The sequence below is a fragment of the Lontra canadensis genome, unplaced genomic scaffold, assembly GCF_010015895.1.
Source record: "Lontra canadensis isolate GAN:19392208 unplaced genomic scaffold, GSC_riverotter_1.0 scaffold10, whole genome shotgun sequence".
Lineage (NCBI taxonomy): Eukaryota > Metazoa > Chordata > Mammalia > Carnivora > Mustelidae > Lontra > Lontra canadensis.
This window is the reverse complement of record NW_022631004.1, coordinates 19,900,886-19,920,918: the sequence shown is the minus strand read 5'-3', so window position 1 is coordinate 19,920,918 and position 20,033 is coordinate 19,900,886. Positions and strand designations below refer to the sequence as shown.

Sequence of the window (20,033 nt, the reverse complement as noted above, 5' to 3'; positions counted from 1 at the left end):
TTGTGGAGCAATGGGAAGACTAGTATGAGTCTTGGAGGGAATGATTAAGTAAGAGAAGTGGAGTGAGATGATGTGGAAAGATAAATCAGGATCAGATTTAGTCATTCAATTGTTTCTTCATTTAATAATTTATTGACCTCATTTTATATGGGAAGTCCTGTGCTAGTGATGGGGATGCAAAGACGAAGAAGACTTAGCCTTGAATTTCTGCTGGATGGCAGGATAAGGAATTGGAACTTAATGCTGAGGGAAATTATATCTTTCAAAAGGGGAGTTTTACAATGGCATTTTTTTAAACTTTTTTTTTTTTAAAGATTTTATTTATTTATTTGACAGACAGAGCTCACAAGTAGGCAGAGAGGCAGGCAGAGAAAGAGAGGAAGGGAAGCAGGTTCCCTGCTGAGCAGAGAGTCCGATGCAGGGCTCGATCCTAGGACCCTGGGATCATGACCTGAGCCGAAGGCAGACAGAGGCTTTAACCCACTGAGCCACCCAGGCGCCCCTACAATGGCATTTTTGGCATATATTTCTTGTGACCCAAGATATGACTTTAATTGTTGTCTCTTAGTGGTTGGGGGTTCATGCTGTGCCTATGGTCTTGTTGACCAGGTTCCTGATGGAAGAGTCCATTCAAATGAATGAGGGGGAAGAACTCCTGAGTGGAACTTTATTTCATCCCTTAACATAAAACCTTGGTAATGAAATTGTTCCTGTTTTACCTGTGGTTAAATTTCTCATAAATCTGGGATTTTTCATACTCAGTGAGGATTGCATTGGGTTTACAGTCATGGCGACCCTTAGGACTTGGTACCAGTATAACAGTCTATTCAAGGTTAAGGAGAAACTGGATAATCTAGACTTAGTGACTTTCTCCATGATTGTAGGTCCTATGAGTGGAAGTCCCCCCACCGTTAGTAGATTTCTGTAACCAGAGGCCCTGTGACACACAGAACACATGGACACTCAATCACAAGTTGTAGATTGGCTGAGTACAGATGTTTTCTTCATGAAGATTTGCCTGAATACACAGCTTCTGTGTCTTCTAATCACAGATTATTGGCTCATATTCTCACTTCTATCTCTACCAACTATTCTTATTATTTACTTCCCCTTTTGGCCCAGGGCTCAGTGGAACACAAATCAGATGAGTTGAGAAACCTCTTGTTTTCTGGGATCTTCTAGCACATTCCGGGTAACTACTATTTCAATGGCCAATTTCTTTATTTCAGGGTTTGTACCATATTGACTTGTGGCACAGAACTGAGATAAAATTCCTATTAAGGTGATTATATTTTGGTTCTCAGCTTGGAAGTTGCCACTGGGGCATGTATTCCAAGATATATAACTTATCAGAGGATGTAATACCCCCCTTTAATACCTAAGCACCAGGTTTATGCCCATTGCTGTATGTCATTTTATACCTGACTTTGACATCCCCACACAGACATTTATCTACACAGTGTTCAAGCTTCACTTTCTTCTTCTTCTTCTTTTTTTTTTTTTTTTTTTTTTTTGTGGCTGTTTAGCTCAGGTGACTAGGGCATTGAGCTAATGAGAACAAGGTCACAGGTTCAATCTTTGTGTGGGCCAGCAAGCTTTGCTTTGTGCAATGACCACAGACCTGGTCCAGCCAGCTGTCTAGCATATGTCTGCCCCAGGTCATAAGAGGACATGGCAGGAGTGTGTGGATGGACAAGAGCAAATCCATCACCACCATTAGAGAAAGCCAAACCAAGCACATGTCCTACTAATGGGGGTCAATAATGTCTCATTTAAATAAGGTTGACATTTTAATATCTCTAGCCGGGAGGGCCTTTTGAATGCCAAATTTAAACATTGTTGCTTTTTTGGTGTGAATTCATTTTTAATAAATGGAAGGCTGTACAGGACCTCAGACGATTTCCAAATATCTAAATAGTTGGGTATTAACAAAATTCAGTATGGTTATTCAGTTACCATCATTTTTTCTTAAAACCTTTTTAAGCTAGTGACATAAATAAGTAGTTTTTCAGCAAGTGTTTGATAATCATTATCTTTGTTTAAGAATGAAAACATTTATATTCAAGTTTCTGATAATTAGACCATTAAAATGTTAGCAAGATGCCACTACAATTTTGTATTATTCAACATGTTGGCCATTACCCAGACCACACATCTCTTCTTTTATTTCTAGGCAAATGTGTTCCCCAAATTATTTCATTATTAAGCATCATGTCTTGGATCAAAATCTACTCCATTCCAAAGTGCTCTGCCTCAGGTGTTTCCCCCCGCCAGTTCTTTCCCCCAGCCAGGTCTTTATGAGCACTGAAAAGCCATTTGATATAGAAGAGGAGAGGGCAGAGTACAGAAGGAAATTTGGTGAGAGAAGGACGGAGAATAATATATTGAAGATTCTCTGAAAATTCATCCGTTCATTATTAGACAAACACTCAAAGAATGATAATGGAAATGTACATTTACAATTTTTTGAATAGGTAATGTAATTCACAAGGTTAAAAATAAAAAAATATAAAATGGTATGTTGTGAGAAGTTTTGCTCCTTCCTCTGTCCCTCATGTACCCAATTCTATCTCCCTTGTACAGCAATTTTTACTAGGTTTTTTTTTTTTTAATATTTTATTTATTTATTTAACAGACAGAGATCACAAGCAGGCAGAGAGGCCGGCAGAGAGAGAGGAGGAAGCAGGCTCCCTGCTGAACAGAGAGCCTGATGTGGGGCTTAATCTCAGGACCCTGAGATCATGACCTGAACCGAAGGCAGGGGCTTTAACCCACTGAGCCACCCAGGTGCCCACAGCCATTTTTACTAGTTTTGAGTGTACTCTTCTGGAGTTATTTTATGCAACTGTATCTTAAACCCTCCCCTCTTTTGATGCAAAGGTTAACACACATCAGCATTGTTCTTAATCTTGCTTTTTTTCACTTAATGTATCTTAGAGACCATTCTGTGTAGGAAGAAAAGCCTCATTTTACATAGTTGTATACTATTCTGCTGAATGGATGTACTATAACTTATTTATCTAGTTACCTATTGATGGATTTTGATGTAGTTTCTCATATTTTCTGTTACAGACATCAATGGAATAAGTTGTTTTGGAATGTATTACATTGAAAACATTCTTATTCTTTTTTAACATTTGATTATTTTCCATTGAATGGATATATCATAACTTATTTATCTAGCCCCCTATTGGTAGGCATTGAGATTCCAGTCTTTTATTTTTTATAGACAGTGTGGTAATGAATAACTTTATACATGTATTATCTAATATATGTGCAAGTACCTATGTAGACTTAATCCATAGAAGTCAGATTTTAAAGATGAAAATTTTAATGAAATCAAAGTAATAAAAAATTATCATATTATACAATTACTATTTTCATTTTTCAAATCACCTCTATGCCTAAGTCATTTTTTTCCTGGTTGTAGAATATAAGTTATTTTGTCTTTACATTTGAAATTATAATATAGACATATGAAGGATATGGATTCTAGAGCTATAGCAATAATTAAAGAATTAAGGGAAATTCAAAAAAGAAGAAACTTTCATGGATTGGAGATTATCATTGTCTTTTAGGCAGTATCAGGGCCATACAACAAATTTAATTTAGAAAAGTCTATGTAGCCTACTTAAGATTATAGAAAATGATATACATAAGAAGTGTGAACCCATAAGTGCATGAATGAAATGTTTGGTTGTAAAAAATACTTTCATTTATGTATGATTTTTAGATACTATTAGCTTTGGGAATGGTGGGGAAAAACTCTTCTGTCACTGAGTTAGAAATTTTGTGAGAAAACAAGTTAGTGCTAATAATGATTGATATTGTCATGTACCATTTCAAGAATGTACTATATCCAGGTAATTCTATTTGATATCCAATTAAGTATGAAATGAAGAATTCTTGGGGCGCCTGGGTGGCTCAGTGGGTTAAAGCCTCTGCCTTTGGCTCAGGTCATGATCCCAGGGTCCTGGGATCGAGCCCCGCATTGGGCTCTCTGCTCAGCAGGGAGCCTGCATCCTCCTCTCTCTCTCTCTGACTGCCTCTCAGCCTATCTCTATCTGTCAAATAAATAAATAAAATCTTAAAAAAAATAAAAAAAAGGAAATAAAGAATTCTTTTTTTTTAAGTTATTTATTTGAGAGAGAGAGGGTAAGAGAGTGCAGAGATTGGGTGAAGGGCAGAGGGAGAAGCAGACTCCCTGCTGAGCAAGGAGCCTGATGTGGGAATTGATGCCAGAACTCTGGGATTGTGACTGGAGCCCAAGGCAGACGCTTAACTGACTGAGCCACCTAGGTGCCCCTGAAATGAAGAATTCTAACATTTATTTTATATGAAGAAATAGGAAGGAGAAAAGAAGGTAAAATTCAGGGAATGTGGCCAAAGAACATTTTCGTAAGTACTTCTCAACCTGCTCTGTACATGAACAACACAACGTTGTAGTTAACATTTTGTTGGGCATTTCTTGTTAGGCATGACCTTTAAGAAGAGGGAATTTAAGAAAGTCATTGGTGGAGACTCCTGGGCGGCTCAGTCAGTTAAGCAGCTGCCTTTAGCTCAGGTCATGATCCCAGGGTCCAGAGATTGAGTCCCACATCCGGCTCCTTGCTCAGCAGAGAGCCTGCTTCTCCTTCTGCCTGCTGCTCCCCCTGCTTATGTGCTCTCTCTCTGACAAGTAAATAAAATCGTTAAACATAAATAAATTTAATTAAGTCATTGATGAAAGACTGGGTTAAGGTAGGACAGTGTATTTTTGGGCGATACCAATATGGTTCGCTATGGGTTTTCATTCATTCAGAAATCAGTTCACTTATTCATCTATCCCTTGTCACATTCCATATTTATTTGTGTATAATCATCATGCTGAAACTCTGGAAAATACCTTACAGTCTTGTAAGAGAATTAAGAAATGGACAAGATACAATGAAAGCATTTAAGTACCTCAAAAATGACATAAAATGCTATGGCAGTTCCAAAGAGGAAGACATCAATTTCTTTCTTTAAAAGATTTATTTATTTATTTATTTATTTATTTATTTATTTGTTTTTCTGTGGGGAGGGGCAGAGAGAAGGGGAAGGGGTAGAGGGAGAGAATCCTTCAAGCAGACCACCCCGCCCCCAATGAGGGAGGAGCCCGAGGCAGCCCTCTATCTCACAACCCATGAGATCAAGACCTGAGCTGAAAGCAAGAGTCAAACACTTTCTGAGCCACCCAGGTACCCTGGAAGACATTACTTTCAATAGTCAAGAGACAGTGGCGTTTGTCTTGGAGAACAAGACAACTGGAAGAAAAAAAATGCAATGTAAGATCTTACTGACGATGCTGTGATTTATTGAGAGTCTAGACTGACTGGATAAACTGTCAGTCGCCCATGCAGGCACTGTGCCCCTGCCAGCTGTGCACCTTTCCTTAGTCCTGGGGCTGATACTTGACTCCCTTGCATAGCTTGGCTCCATGTTGTCCAGGGGGCCGGATGGACCGTTTTAGGTGTTTCTCCAGAGGCACACAGGAGTTGACTGCTGCAGGTGTACCTCATGACCCAATGATTCTGCTTTCATGGTTGATCCTATCCCTTCATTTTTAGCACGTGTTTTGGAGAGCTGAGCTAGCACCTTCTCAAGCTGTCCCAGTCTCAGCAGATTCTCCAGGAAATTAGTATATTTGACAGAGTTGAGGGATGGAGCAGTACCAGGCTGCTTCAGCATGGTCCTGATGTGGCCTCTTTAAATGAGCCAATCCTGGCCCCTCCTGCTAAGCTATCATGGCTGCATCTCAAACATTTTTTCTTTTGAGCTTTGCCAAAAATAACTCTGGAAAGGGTCTTGATGAATTTGGACCTAGGGAGGGGTGTGGGAAGGAAGAGAAATCATTCTCAGTGGAAGAAACACGACAAGCAAAGGTATGCACACAGGAAATTGCCAAGTGTGAGGGATGGGGAAACAGTTCACTGTAGCCAAATGAGGGAATTTAAATGGGAACCGTGGATCGTAGGCTCCCGTTTTTGAGCTTGCTGCTCTAAGGTGATATTTGTTGCTATGTTTTTTTCAAGAGAAAGAAGCATTAGTGAGTGTCATTTAAGAAATGTACATGTTGCATTTGTAATGTATGAATTACATTTGGGATTAAAGCTGGTGATGAGATGAGAGTAATAAAGTTAATTGGATCTGTTGGTAACCACTAGAAGGACAACTATGATAATTATTATCACTCTAGATCAGATTCGTTCAATCAAACTTTTGGCAGTGATGGAAATATTCCCTATCTGTGCTAATACAGTAGGCACTAGTCACATATGGCTATTGAACACTTGAATGGGGCTAATGCAGATGAGCAACTGAATTATTTATTGTGTTTGGTTTTAGTTAATTTAAATTTAACTGGCGACATTTGAACGAGTGGCAATGGTATAAGATAGTGGAGCTTTAAACTGTTCTTGAGTATTATGAACATGTAGAATCATAGCATTAAAAAAAAAAAAGATTTATTTATTTATTTATTTGAGAGAGAGAGGGAGAGAGAAAGAGAGAAACCTAACTGGACTCCCCACTGAGCGTGGAGCCTGATGCCGGACTTGAATCCGCAATCTGGCCATCACAACCTGAGCCAAACCGAGAGCTGGAGGCTCAGCCGACTCGGCCACCCACGCACCCCAGAATCATAGCACTTAAGAGCTGGAATAAACCTTCTCATTTACCTAGTCTAGCACTTTGATGTTACAGATGAGGAAACTAAAGCGCAGAAAGTGAAACATCTTGTCCAAGAGCTTGTCCTGGGGTTGTGACAAGCAGCTGGAACCTGACCTGATTCCTCGTCTTCGGACTTTGACCCCACCATTCTGTCTCCCCGTTTATGGCAATAGGACTTCGGCTGCACATAGCTAAAGATGATTGATTGGTAGATGAGGAAGTGAAGTCAAGTGTAGTCCTTCAAATCAAGCAACCAAAAAATATGTGCTGAACATGGCGTCAGGCACTGAGGTTATTAGGATAGGGAGCTGAAAAATGGCATAAGGAACTCAATTAACTTGAGAAAACAGGAACTTGAGAAAACAGGAAATGTGTGTGTGTGTGTGTGTATCTGTCACTGTACAAGGTAACCTACATGAGCTAGCTGAATAAAACCCCAGGCAGGTCTATGAACATTTAGGGAGAGCATCTTGGGTGGGTGGGTTTCAGGGACAAGACTTGATCTATATTAAAGTTTCTAGCACAGGGGATAAAAGATAACATTAATGTCATTTAAACTTAACAGTGGTTGACATGAAACAAGTTTCTGATTCATAGTTGTTTTTGTATTCTTGCATTCTATATGAATTATACATGTTCATTTGTGACTGCAGCCAGAATGAAGAGCTTAAAATTGGTCCTGGAGGTTTAAAATGTAAAAGGAAAGGGGTTTGTTTCAAGATGATTTTCCTATAGATTGGTAATTTTATATAAGTGTTTAGTATTAAGGCGTGTTGTTAGATCACAGAAAGGCAAATAATCATAAAAGACTGTATATCTGAATCAGGAGAAAGGTTTTGGCCGTTATTATCTTGTAGGGATAGCTGGGAGAGCGAATCCTCACTTCGTTTATTAAAGTCTTAAGGTAGAACTACATGGTAGCATTTCTAGATTTATATTTCCCATTGGTAGGCAAAACAAATGAGACCCGAGTCCTCACAGAACATTCCAGAGAGTCAACAAAGAGAAATGGAAAGTGTTAGAAACATTATTGTGTTTGGAAGGCAGGCATAAACGTAAAATAGGGAATGAAAAATCATCTATTATCCGAAGTCGAAGTCCACATTATGGATATTTCTTAACATTTTTGTCTGAGAGGTGCCTGGGTGGCTCAGTGGGTTGGGCTTCTCCCTTTGGCTCAGGTCATGATCTCAAGATCCTGGGATCGAGCCCCGCATCAGGCTCTCTGCTCAGCAGGGAGCCTGCTTCCTCCTCTCTTTCTGCCTGCCTCTCTGCCTACTTGTGATCTCTGTCTGTCAAATAAATTAAATCTTTAAAAAAATAAAACAAACATTTTTGTCTGATTTTTATGAAGGTTACATGTGCTTCTTGTCTTTAGCTAGGAAAATAAAGAGAAGATGAAAATGCAAATAAACATCACTTTTAATCTTGCTCAGAGAGGGCCATTGTTAATCGCTGTTTTCCTACTTTGCAAACACCTAGTTTCAAATGTTGAGGCAGTTACAATCATAGAAAGCTGTGTATTCTAATTTTTCACTTTGCCTTAACTGAGTTTTGGATGGAGAACATTTTGAGTGAGAAGTGTTTACTGGGGAAGCCCATACAAGATGGGAAAGCTCTGCAGCATTTCTGTCCTGCAGGTCTTTAAGGATGTTAATAAAATATGTCTTGTAATCAGTTGTTAATGACTTCCAAAAGTTTTCTTTGCTGGCGTGCTTTGGTAAGTGGGTTAAATAATCTAGCTTGGTATCTCATTCATTGATCAGTGGTTGATATAAACCATCCATCAATCTGCACCAAGTTTCTTGAATCACCAGAGGCTGACAATTTAGAAAACATTGAATGTCTTCAAATGGCAGGACCTCAAAATCCCTGCCTTGTCTCCTTGGCTTATAGAGATCTGAGCTGGTCTCTGGGGCTTCTGGAGTGGATTTCAAGGGCCATCTCTTTCCAGTGAAACAAATACATGTAATGATGTTGTATTTATTATAAGGTTGTTTCCCATTTCCAAATAAATGGATGAAAATAACTTCACCTGCTCTTTTGTTCAGCCCCCAGAAGGGATCCCTGATTTGGCATTTGGGTAATTTTTTAGTTTTTTTATTTTTCTTTCTTGCTGCAACTGATCTACTAGAAATATTGCTAAAATTGTTTGATCCAACTTGGGTAACCCAAGATGATACTCAGTACTTACTAATCTTGAACTTTATAAATCAGTTTCTCATCCTCAGAGGAATTTTTTAAAGTTGCTGTTTCCTGCGCAATTATTGCTTCCTTTGATCTCACACTACATTTGGTCTTTCAGATAAGAGAGACCAATAATTCCTCAGCTATAACTTCAGCAGCACAGATAACTATCATGCATTGTGTGACATGCAATTCATTATTCAGTTGTGGATAACCACCATGGTTCTATATTAAATGTTTTACAGCTCATCTCTTCATGGCTCCCTGAGTTAATATAACACTTATGACTATTTTCAGGTCCAGGAGCAATAAAACAACTCTTTATAAAATGGCATATAATATTTAAATTAAAACATTTTAAGACCTCTTAGAGGAAGAAAATAGCATAGTGAAGTAAATCTCCATATGTAGCTTAGTTATTTTATTTTATTTTATCCAATAAAGGGGCCTCCTTCCTTTGATGTGTCTAGTAATTCTCATTACTGCCTTCTGGATAAACTAGATAAGTGTGTCGAAGCAAGATTTGGCCTTCAGAAATCTTATGATCAGTCTTTACTGATGTTCCATCAGCCTTCTTTATCCACTTAATAATGTACTGTTGAGTTATTTGGCCTGCATAAAGACCTCTTTGGAATGTAACAGAAAACAAAAGATTGGTTCAAGATCTGATCCCATATTTACAGACAATCTTCCTACAGTTTTCTGTTTGCCAAATCAAGAGTTGGCAGTCTGGAGATGGCTGGAAGAGGAGTTTCCTAATTTTGAGTCTTTGGCAAGCTGGAATTCCACCTGCTAAAACTGAACAGTGTAGAGATTGTTATCCAGTGGGGACATTTGCAACTTCTGTTTGGTGCGCCAAAGAGCAGACTGCATTACTGTGCTGGAAAAATGTAACTTGCTGTTTGTTTGAGTATTAATCTATCAAAATATTTCCTGGACTTATTTTACAGACCAACAAAAGAGCTATTATACATTTACCATCAGAAAGTTCTTAGTTCATATTGATATTTTTAATTCCTTAATTGAATGGTTTTACTTCCTAGCTTAATGTAGACATTATTTTCAGATTATTAGTGAACTAAGAAAAAGTTAATTTGTAAGTTGAATTGGATTTTTGTTGCAAACTGAAAAGCCTTTTTGTAGCCCAAGAGCATTTTTTCCCTGGACTCTGATTCTCCCCACCACTGCTTAGCTTGTACCCTTCTGCTCTCAAACGAGGGTCTCTCATTTCTTCATTTCTACTTCTCTGCAGGGAAGTGGCTGGCTACTCTGTCAGACAGGATTTGCTCACTCTTTAGGAGACATTGGTTTCTAAACATCCTAGGAAGGGTGGAGATTTCCAAAAGTGATGGATCTAAAGTTTCTTACTAAAGTTTTCTGGCGTGTCAGGATAAAAGTCTAGTCACTGGACCATATAAATTTGAACCCACTCCAAAGGACTTACATTATTGTTTTCTGAAAAAAAAAAATCATTTGAGAGGACAATATACAGTAAATCCTTTTCTAATTTAGCATATAATTCCAGAACAAGACCTTAATTTTTTTCCCCCCCAGTGATTTCTGGGGCTGTATTTTTTTTTCTTCCTTTAGGGTAAGTTCAAAGTTTGTTAAATTTAAAAACAAATTCAATTTGTTTTTTTGATTATTCAAGAAAGATAGACTTAAAAAATTAGTCTGGACTAATTCCTACCTTAAAAACACAAAATAAGAATTGTTTTGAATTTTGCTGTTCTTCCTTCCTTTTTCTCAAATCTAATTTGTCCATGTGTGTTTGTGTATGCATTTAAAGTCTGTAGGTATGCATGAACTATTAAAAACAAGAGACTTCAATGGAAGGAATGACATAGTGAATAAGACATTGTCTACACAAACAAAATTGAGGGTCATTAATAATTATTAGGTGAATTTGGACTATGTAGAATGACATGATGGTTGACTGATCTTGGTACCAAATTCCAATTCCTTCAATAAGAATTTTTAAATTATGAAGATAAATCTTTACTTCATCTATGTGAATCCTACTTAAAGTATCTAGACACGGGGCACTACCAACAGGAGTAAACTGAGCTGACTTAAGCAAGGTTTTGTCACAATAAAAATATCTAGCTGATAATGATCTTTCACAACCCCCTTCTTTGCTCCTGCACCCTGTGGACTGTGTGCTGAAATGGAAATGGCAAGTATTTTAGAATCAAAAGACCCCAGTTCAGAGTCTTGTAGCTTTGGGAATTCGCTAAAGTCATATAGTTTCCCTGAGACGCAATTGTTTCTTATATAAAGGGTGTTAGGGACTTCTGGGTGGCTCCTTTCATTGAGCATCTGACTTCGGCTCAGGTCATGATCTCAGGGTCCTGAGATCGAACCCTGCATCCAGTCCTGTGTTGGGCTCCACACTTAGTGAGAAGTCTGCTTCTCCTTCTCCCTTTGACCTTCTCCCCACTCACGCTCTCTCTCTTTCTCTCTCAAATTAACAAATGAAATCTTTAAAAACAAAACGAGTCTGGGCACCTGGATGGCTTAATTGGTTCAGCATCTGCCTTCAGCTCAGGTCATGATCCCAGGGTATTGGGATGGAGCTCCATGTAGGCTCCCTGCTCAGCAGGGAGTCTGCTTGTCCCTATCCCCCAGCTTGTGCTGGCTCTGTTTCACTCTCAAATAAATAAATAAAAAAAAAATTAAAAAAGTAGTTAATAACATCACCTACCTCACAATTGTAAGTAAAATTGTAAGTAAAAAAACTGAATATGTGAAAGTGCCTAATAATTCCTGATACATAGGAAGTACTCAGTATACTTCATTTTCACAGAATATAAAGGATTAACTATTACTGATTAAATACTGAGCTGTTTTTTGCAACATGGCATCAATCTCGTGGTGTCTTGAGGTTATCTCATTAGTAGTCAATGTAGCCTCAAAACAGGTATCTAGGTTATTGTTTATGTGTGTCATCTGACTGTACTTGAATGAAAAAAGGAATAGATGGTACATCTCTTTTCAAACTTAGTGGAGAGGAGCCTGGCTGCCCTCAGATTTTTCTTTCTGGAGATCTTGATGTGTGTCTAATTCCTCGCCTTACAGTGGCTATTTGAACATATTGTTTTGTGGACCCTCTGGGGCCTCATGCAGCCTTCCCATACCACCACACATCCATAATCCTGAACATAACCAGAAACTCATTTCTCTTCCAAAATTACAGTCAATCTTAAAGGCCTGGGAGATGGAAAGAGCTGGAGTAGAGAAATGGCTGCTTCCCCTTTGGTCATCTGGCCAGCCAGTGTCTATCATTCCTCTCTGAGACCTTTAAGAGGCCTTAGTATGGTCCTCATGACCTCCTCTGCCATCCCCTTGGTCCTCTTTGTGGTAGGAAAGGCTCTACCTTCTATTTGAAAATCATTCCTGTGGTACATCCAAAACTCTAAAGAGAAAAGGGCTATGCCAAGGTTAGACACCGTTCCTGTTTGGAGGTTGTTCGACATCTTGAATTGTGTGCCCATTGGGTGTCCCAGGGGAGGCTGAGACCTCCTATGGTACAGCTACTTGAGCCATATAACCCCATGTCTGTGGTGGGCCATTCTATAAGGGATAAAGCTCTGTGACCTTGAGATCTTTGGCCTTTTCTGTCTCTGCTGGCCACTCCATTTATGGAGTGGAGTTGAGGGGGATGGGCCTGGAATCAAGTAAACTTGGCCATGTTGTGTGACCTTTGGTCTTATTTCCATTATTTAAGCAGGCATAATAAAAATAGCTAGCTCACACAACTCTGTGAACATTCAGGGAGATGAGACGCTGTGGCACTGGGCACATGGTAGGTGCCCAGATGCATGTACTGTACTACTAATAATAACAAGGATAAGTTCTAACACAGATGCCGAGAGCTTCAGAACCATGTGCCTTCTTGTGGGTGAGCAAAGACAAATGACGTGGGTGGATGGAGACACAGGGTGAGCTTCCCTCTCCTGGTTCTGCTAGTTTTTGCCTTTGGCATGACGGGTCCTACACTTGTTCCAGGGTTGAAACCACTGGGGGTTCAGGCAACTGCAGGGAAACCTGGGTTGGGGGGAGGTGGTCAAGAGTGGCAGGATTTTCTTCATTGGCTTCTCAATGAGCCATAACTCTTTCAGATTCACTGCTCACATATGGCCTCCAAGCAGATCTGGCAGTTTCCATCCATGATGCAGGCTGAGAGAGGGAGGAGAGGGAGGGTCTGGAAAACTCATAAAAGCAGACTGAGTGGTAAAGGAAAATCAATCTTCTCCTGCTTTGGACCAAGTTGATGAGAATCATTCTCCCTGATTCTCCGTAAATTGGAACAAGGCTTAGGACACTAATCCTACTGTAATACCATTTGAAGACGAACACTGACATTTGTGACATTTAAATAACAGTTCAGGTCTGCTATTAAACCGGGGCCTCCAACTGTTTAACCTTTGCCCTTGTGTACTATTACCCTTCGTCTAGGGCATGCAAATGCATTTATTAATGCATTTCAGCTTTCTGATGACACATGCTTATTTAGTGTTGCTGGATACCTTGCATAATGTAAACTACACTGCACCAAATACCAAATTTATCTGAGAACTTTTAAATATGCTGTATTCCAAAGCGCTCTCTCAGATTGCTTTCATACAGTTAAAGCTAAATAAAAATTTATCGAGAAATTTTCCTGGGGGTGGAGGAAAGTGGATTTCTTGAACTGAAATTATCTCGGGAAATCTGAAGTCATCCATTTGTTCAACAAAAGGTCTTAAGTACATTTGATGCATCACATGGAGTGTTTGATCCAAAATAAGAAAGACGTGCCTCCTGTCCTTAAAGAACTGTAGCTGTGTGATTTTATGGACCTGCTCACATAGCTCTACACCTTAATTTATATGTCTCTTACCTTAGTCTTTGCCTAATTGCACAGACAAAATCTTTACTGGTTTCGAAATCTTCACTGGTTTCAAAAGAGCAGTTTCTCAGGGCGTGTGGGTGGCTCAGTCGGTTAAGCGTCGGACACTTGATTTCAGCTCAGGTCATGATCTCAGGGTCATGAGATTGAACCCTGTGTCAGGCTCTGCACTCCACACAGAGTCTGCTTGAGAGTCTCTCTCTCTGTCTCCCTCTGCCGCTCCACCTCCTCTCTCTAATAAACAAGTAAATCTTAAAAAAAAAGAAAAGAAAAGAAAAAAAAAGAGCAGCTTTTCATTTAGTTTGAATGAATTAGAGGCTGGGGGTATGGATCTTTCCCACTCAGATATGATGTTTTTATAAAGATAGTGTTGGTATTAAAGTCAGGAATAACCTTCTCATCTCTTGGATATTTTCCTAAACAGGAGAAAACACTTCCTGTTATATTCCTTATCATCACACACCATTTTCTGAGTGTCAGCAGACTGGCTCCGTAACTGACAGAGACGGGAATCAGGTTACCTTATTATTAGGGTCATACTGATGGCTGAGATTCTGGTTTGGCTTAGTAGTAACTTAACGCCAACCTGACAGACACATGACAGACCCGTGCTGGGTGACGGGTTCTGCCAGTTTCAAGACAGTGTGAAATTCAGCCAGATGTTGAACTTCACAAGCCTCGGTTTCCTCATCCATAAAATGGGTTAATAATACTTACATTGCTGAGTTGTTGGGAAGATCCGAGAAAATAATTCTGGGAAGATAGCCAACACAGAGCATGGCACCCCGCAGCCCTTGTTCTGGCCCCCGGGCTTTAGAGAACCCCTCCCCCCAACTTCATCCCAGCCCTTCTCCAGCTCTACCACTTGTCAAGCACACAGCTTTCCTTTCTAGGTCAGTGGCTCCAAACCAGGAGCGATTTTGTCCCTAAGGAGATATTTGGCTATGTCAGGGGATTGTTTTGGTTGTTACGATTTGGGGGGCAGGGGTGCTAATTGCATTTAGTAGGTAGAGGCCACAGATGCTGCTAAACATCCTGTCATGCCCAGAAAAACCTCTTCCTTACCTGCCATGAGGATGACTTATCCAGGGCCAAGTGCCGATAATCCCAAGCTTGAGAAACCTTGCTCTAGATTCCTAGGACCCTGAAATTCTCTCCCTAAACAGCTCACTTCCAGGGTCTGTGCCTCACCTAGCTAAAAGAGGGGGCTGTTTGAGAGGGATATGGGCAAAATATGGATGTGTGGGATGGAGCGCCCACACAGGCTTGTCCACATCACCCTGTTTCAGTGTGCAAGTCGGGGGTCTCAGCATTCTAAACTGGAACCTGGGGGTGTCTGGGTGGCTCAGTCATTAAACGTCTGCCTTCAGCTCAGGTCATGATCCCAGGGTACTCAGCGGGAGGCCTGCTTCTTCCTCTCTCACTCCCCCTGCTTTTGTTCCTTCTCTCACGGTGTCTTTGTCAAATAATAAGCAATAATTGAAAAAAAACAAAAAACAAAAAACAAATGGGAACCTGGCCTTCTAGGTCATTTCAAAGGTATTATTCTTCAAGGTCAGAGAATAAAATCTCTTTAATTTAACAGTTTGTAAGCTTGATCTATAACTTTAAATATTTACACATGTAATACAGGGGCCTTTGTTTGTGCTCTTGCTCTGGGCCCCACAAATTTTGGGATGGGTGTGCCAGTGAGACTTCCAAAGGGGCAACATTCCCTCTCCATGCCTGGGGTCGCCCGGTCTCCACCCTTCAGGCTCCGTTTTAATAATTCACCTTTACGAAGGCAGATGCTGCCTGGATGGCTCTCCTTCCATGTGCCCCATGTGCTGAGTCTCTGCACATTTCTTTCGATTGCCGGTTTGTTCCAGTGTTTGTGATCCTTTTTTTGTAGCTGAAATATTTATGGTGACCATTCTCTCCATGACCTCTTTTCCTGAGAACTTCACTTGAACGCAGGCATGGGCCTCTGACAGACGTGTTAGTATCATCTGATCCAAGCAAAGGCCTTCGGGATCCTTTCCAGGGAATCGTTTTCTGCAAATGGCTGTACGTCAGTGCTGTAAATGGACAGCCATTGCCCACCATGAAGAAAGGCAGCAGGCAGAGAAAGGAAAAGGCTGAAAGAGACAGAGAGAGGACTGCCTGGGTTCTTGCTGCTTTTCCAGCCTTGGAAAGATGTCTGGAATGTCTGGAAAGATGCCTCAGTTTCTTCTATGAAATTATCTTGTTTGCTTAAACTGGATTGCATTAGTTTCTGTTACATGTAACCATGAGGGCCTCAACTAAGACCCCACCTTTCAAATCCATCTTTTGGTAGCTTGCCCTAAGTTTCTGTGTTTTACTTGCACAAATCTGGCCTTGTTCTTGCCAGTCTACTGACTGGCTGTGTGGAGGGTGGAGCCCATTGCTGGATGTCAAATTTTGCCTGTCCCTTTTTATCATTTATAGATGGGGATTGACTCCCAGGAGCTGTCCAACATCAGTGGATTGATTTAGAGTCTCTCTCCTAGTTGCAAGAAACAAGTCCGTTAGGCCATGTCCTTCAGTGTGGGGCTCCCTCTCCTCTGGTTTTCAGCCTAAAGTCCAGTCTACATGCTTCCAGGTAAAACTTCCTAAGCAAATGGATAATGCACTTGCAAAATTTATGAACGATAGATAAGGAAATAAATTTTCATCTGGACATGTGCAGTTTATTGAATGTAATCTCGGATCCTTACCATTGTGGAAGAGCTGATAGGTGAATATTCAAGTGAATATTAAGATAGCACTGGAGGGGGAAGCTCGGAGAAGGGGGGTGGAGTTGTGGTTGGAGCATGCGTGCTTGCGAGTGAGTCAAACTCCTTTTCGAGGTCTTTATGTATGTTTTCTCACTTCTTCCTCATTATAACTACATGTTGTAGGTATTATTTATTACCTCCACTTTTACAGATAAGAAAACTGAAGCCCTTGTTAATGATGAATGTGAAGTTTGAATTCAGGTCTCTCTGATTCCACAGGTATGAGGGTAGCAGTAAGGAACCTAGGTTGGGAAATACAGGAACCAGTGGTTTTCTTGTAAAAGAGAAATTTTGGGAAGGATTCTTTCTTTCTTTCTTTCTTTCTTTCTTTCTTTCTTTCTTTCTTTCTTTCTTTCTTTCAACTATTTGTGTTATACAAAAAATGGGTTCTGAGAAATCAAGTAGGAGTTCTGTTATGTTACATAACAATCTGAGACACTTCTTATTTCTCTCCGTCTCTGTTCACCTGAGGATTTAGGTCAACTTCCGCAAGAAGCTCTTGGTTCATTAGTTCAGCCAAATTTTTGTTAAGGGCAAAAAAGGTCAGAATGGCTTTTAGGTGTAGAATAGTTCAGACAGTTAAGTGACTGGACTGCTCACTCCTTCTTCTGCTCTTTTTTTTTTTTTTTAGATTTTATTTATTTATTTGAGAAAGAGAGAGAGAGAGCAAGTGAGAGCACAGGAGCAAGGGGAGGGAGAAACAGACAGGGAACAGGGAGCCCAGGACCTGGGAATCATGACCTGAGCTGGAGGCAGCTGCTTAATAGACTGAGCCTCCCAGGACCCCTTTCCCTTCTCTTCTTGCTGAGCTTCTTTTAGTTTCACCCCTGGAGTTTGCCATGTTTTTATTTTTATCCATGTCATTCAATCAATGTCTGTCAGTTTATTTGGATGGATTTTTCTGAAGTTTGCTTTTGTATAGACTCAAGATAGCTGTCTGGCTAATCTGATCATCTATGCTAATATTATTAAGATGACTAACAACAACAAAAAGCAAATTCCAAAAATCAAGTCCTTGACATCCTAAACATTCTATTTATATATTTCCAGGCTTAGCCTGGCAGTAATTTTAAATTCAAGAACTAAACCCAATTATAGATCTGCATACAAAAAGGATGTTTATATTTTTTGTAAGTTTATCATGATCCAGAGAATTTGATGCCAACAGTTTTTCTGAGTTTGGTCTAATGCAAATTTTATTTGTGAAATTCCTAGTCTAATGGACATATCCAGGTCCAGGATTATTCAAACAGGACAGTCTTACTATAACTGTTGAGTAATTTAGATTTTTTTTTTTAAATTACTTTGCCATGTATTTTAATCAATAGCCAGCAGAATTCTACAGGTTATAGGAGAAAAATAAAGGACTAATTAAAGACCCATGTCCACAGTAGAAAAAAAATGATGAATCTTTTCATCACTCAGCAGTCTGGGATACTCCAAATACATTGTCCCCCCCCCCCCTTGGAGTTATTTATTGGCCAGAGGGGAGGGTGGACAGAACTTCTTTGAAGTTAAACATCTTGCTTGGATGAGCAGATATGTTGCATCAAATCAAAGTAATAAAAAGACAAAATGCTTTATTAAATCTTCTTTATCACTATATTGTGCTCCAATAGGATGATCTAATTAAAGGCAACGTTAAGCCTCTTTTCATCTGAAGAAGAGTTCAGAAGCTTTCATTATTACAAGGCTTGCACAGAAAAGAATACATTGTTGTATTGCTTCCAAGTTTCTTAGGGGTGCCTCCTTTCTGTTTTGCTCTAATTGTTATGGATGTCTTGGCTGCCACTTCATGGCTTGATGCTAATTAGTCCTTTTCATCTTCAAAGCACCTATATGACATTAACATGACTAACATTCATAATACCACTCTGAGGTAGGCACTGGAAGCCCTATATTCTTTTTGGATATGGAAACAAAAGAAAATAATTTAAAGTGGTATTTATTTGGATGTTGATGAGCACTTTGCTTTCTGGCTCTGAGCTCCCAAATGCCTCAGGGGGCTTCTTTCTTACCTTTGTGTCTCTCCCTGCCCAGCTCTGTCAGATGCTGCCAATTCATTCTGCATAACATGAGATTTCTTCAAGTAATCTCTCTAACCACCATTATCAGCTTGAGAAAAATGTACACCAATCAGGGAGAACTCAATTAGTGGTGGCCCGTCAGTTGGAGTCTCTCTAGGTCGCTTGATTTAACAAGTGTTCACGAGATACTGATTCATGTTTTAATTTAATCCTTCTATAATACACAATATCATTCTTGCATAAAAGTTCATTTAGGTTGGATTAAACGGAATCCAAAACCAGCAGCTGATGCAGATCTTAATTGGCCAAATTGTTTCATAATTTTCATTTTTTTAAAAAAGATTTTATTTATTTATTTGACAGACAGAGATCACAAGTAGGCAGAGAGGCAGGCAGAGAGAGAGGAAGGGAAGCAGGCTCTCTGCTGAGCAGAGAGTCCGATGCGGGGCTCAATCCCGGAACCTGGGATCATGACCTGAGCCGAAGGCAGAGGCTTTAACCCACTGAACCACCCAGCCGCCCCCATAATTTTCATTTTTGAATTTGCAAATTTTTGTGGTGAATTTTGTGCTTCCAAGATCATCATAGACCCCAATGACCTCCATTGCTTTCCCCAGAGTTGAAACTGTGTGATTTCTATTACTTGCCTAACTGGTGAAGACATTTGAGTTTACTGACTAAACAGAGAAGGGAAAGATTGTCTTTTTTCCCAAAATGAAGGCAAATTTGGGAAGTTGGCAAAATGGGTAAACTGCTGAATTTCTTGGCTATCACATCACCCCTGCCCAAAGATGATCTCTCTCCTTTCCCCGTCGAATTCTTATTCATTTATTTCATTTAGCATTCTCAGGGGAAAATAATCTAATAAAGGAATCCACATGGAGTTGTAAATGACTGACACCAGTTTGATGTTTTACCCCTCTAGAGCTACTGAGAGTTTTAAAGAGGATAGTAACCACACCTCCATCTCTGGTCATTGCCAAACCAAGAGAAGTGTTTTTTTTTTTTTTGTTTTGTTTTTTTTAAAATAACAGCATGATAGAATCTCTCAAGTCACATTATATACTTGTGATTGTTGGCTTTTATTCATATGTATATATGTATATATAAGATATGTCATGTGTATATATAAGATATGTCCTACCCAAAAGCCTATAGTTTTTTTTTTAATATTCAGATTTCTATGTCAGAATCTTAAACATTGGAAGAAATCAACAAGGAAATGTTGAAAAGTAAATCTAAGACATTGCTTATTATTTAGGCTTCTCCCTCTAGTAAAGCGAGAACAGGAAGAGAATGTTCTGGAGCAGAAGTTGCAACGAAAACCAGGCAGACTCTCTTACGTTTTTATTTCCTTTCTGAATTTGATGCTGACCTGCCTGACTCTGAAAGTTTCAGACATAGGTAGTAGGGATTTCCAGCGATGATGAAAGATCTTGGACAGAGGAGTCAGTTGGGTAA

The 20,033-nt window shown here is 39.7% G+C and overlaps 1 long non-coding RNA gene across 1 annotated transcript; it reads right to left on the bottom strand.

Moving 5' to 3' along the window:
- Positions 1 to 475: 475 nt before the first annotated feature.
- LOC116866750 lies at positions 476 to 19,573 on the bottom strand. The gene is made up of 3 exons (XR_004382455.1): positions 19,504 to 19,573; positions 19,073 to 19,075; positions 476 to 502 (listed from the first exon to the last, which is right to left on the bottom strand). It is a non-coding gene; the product is annotated as an uncharacterized LOC116866750 (long non-coding RNA).
- Positions 19,574 to 20,033: the final 460 nt, after the last annotated feature.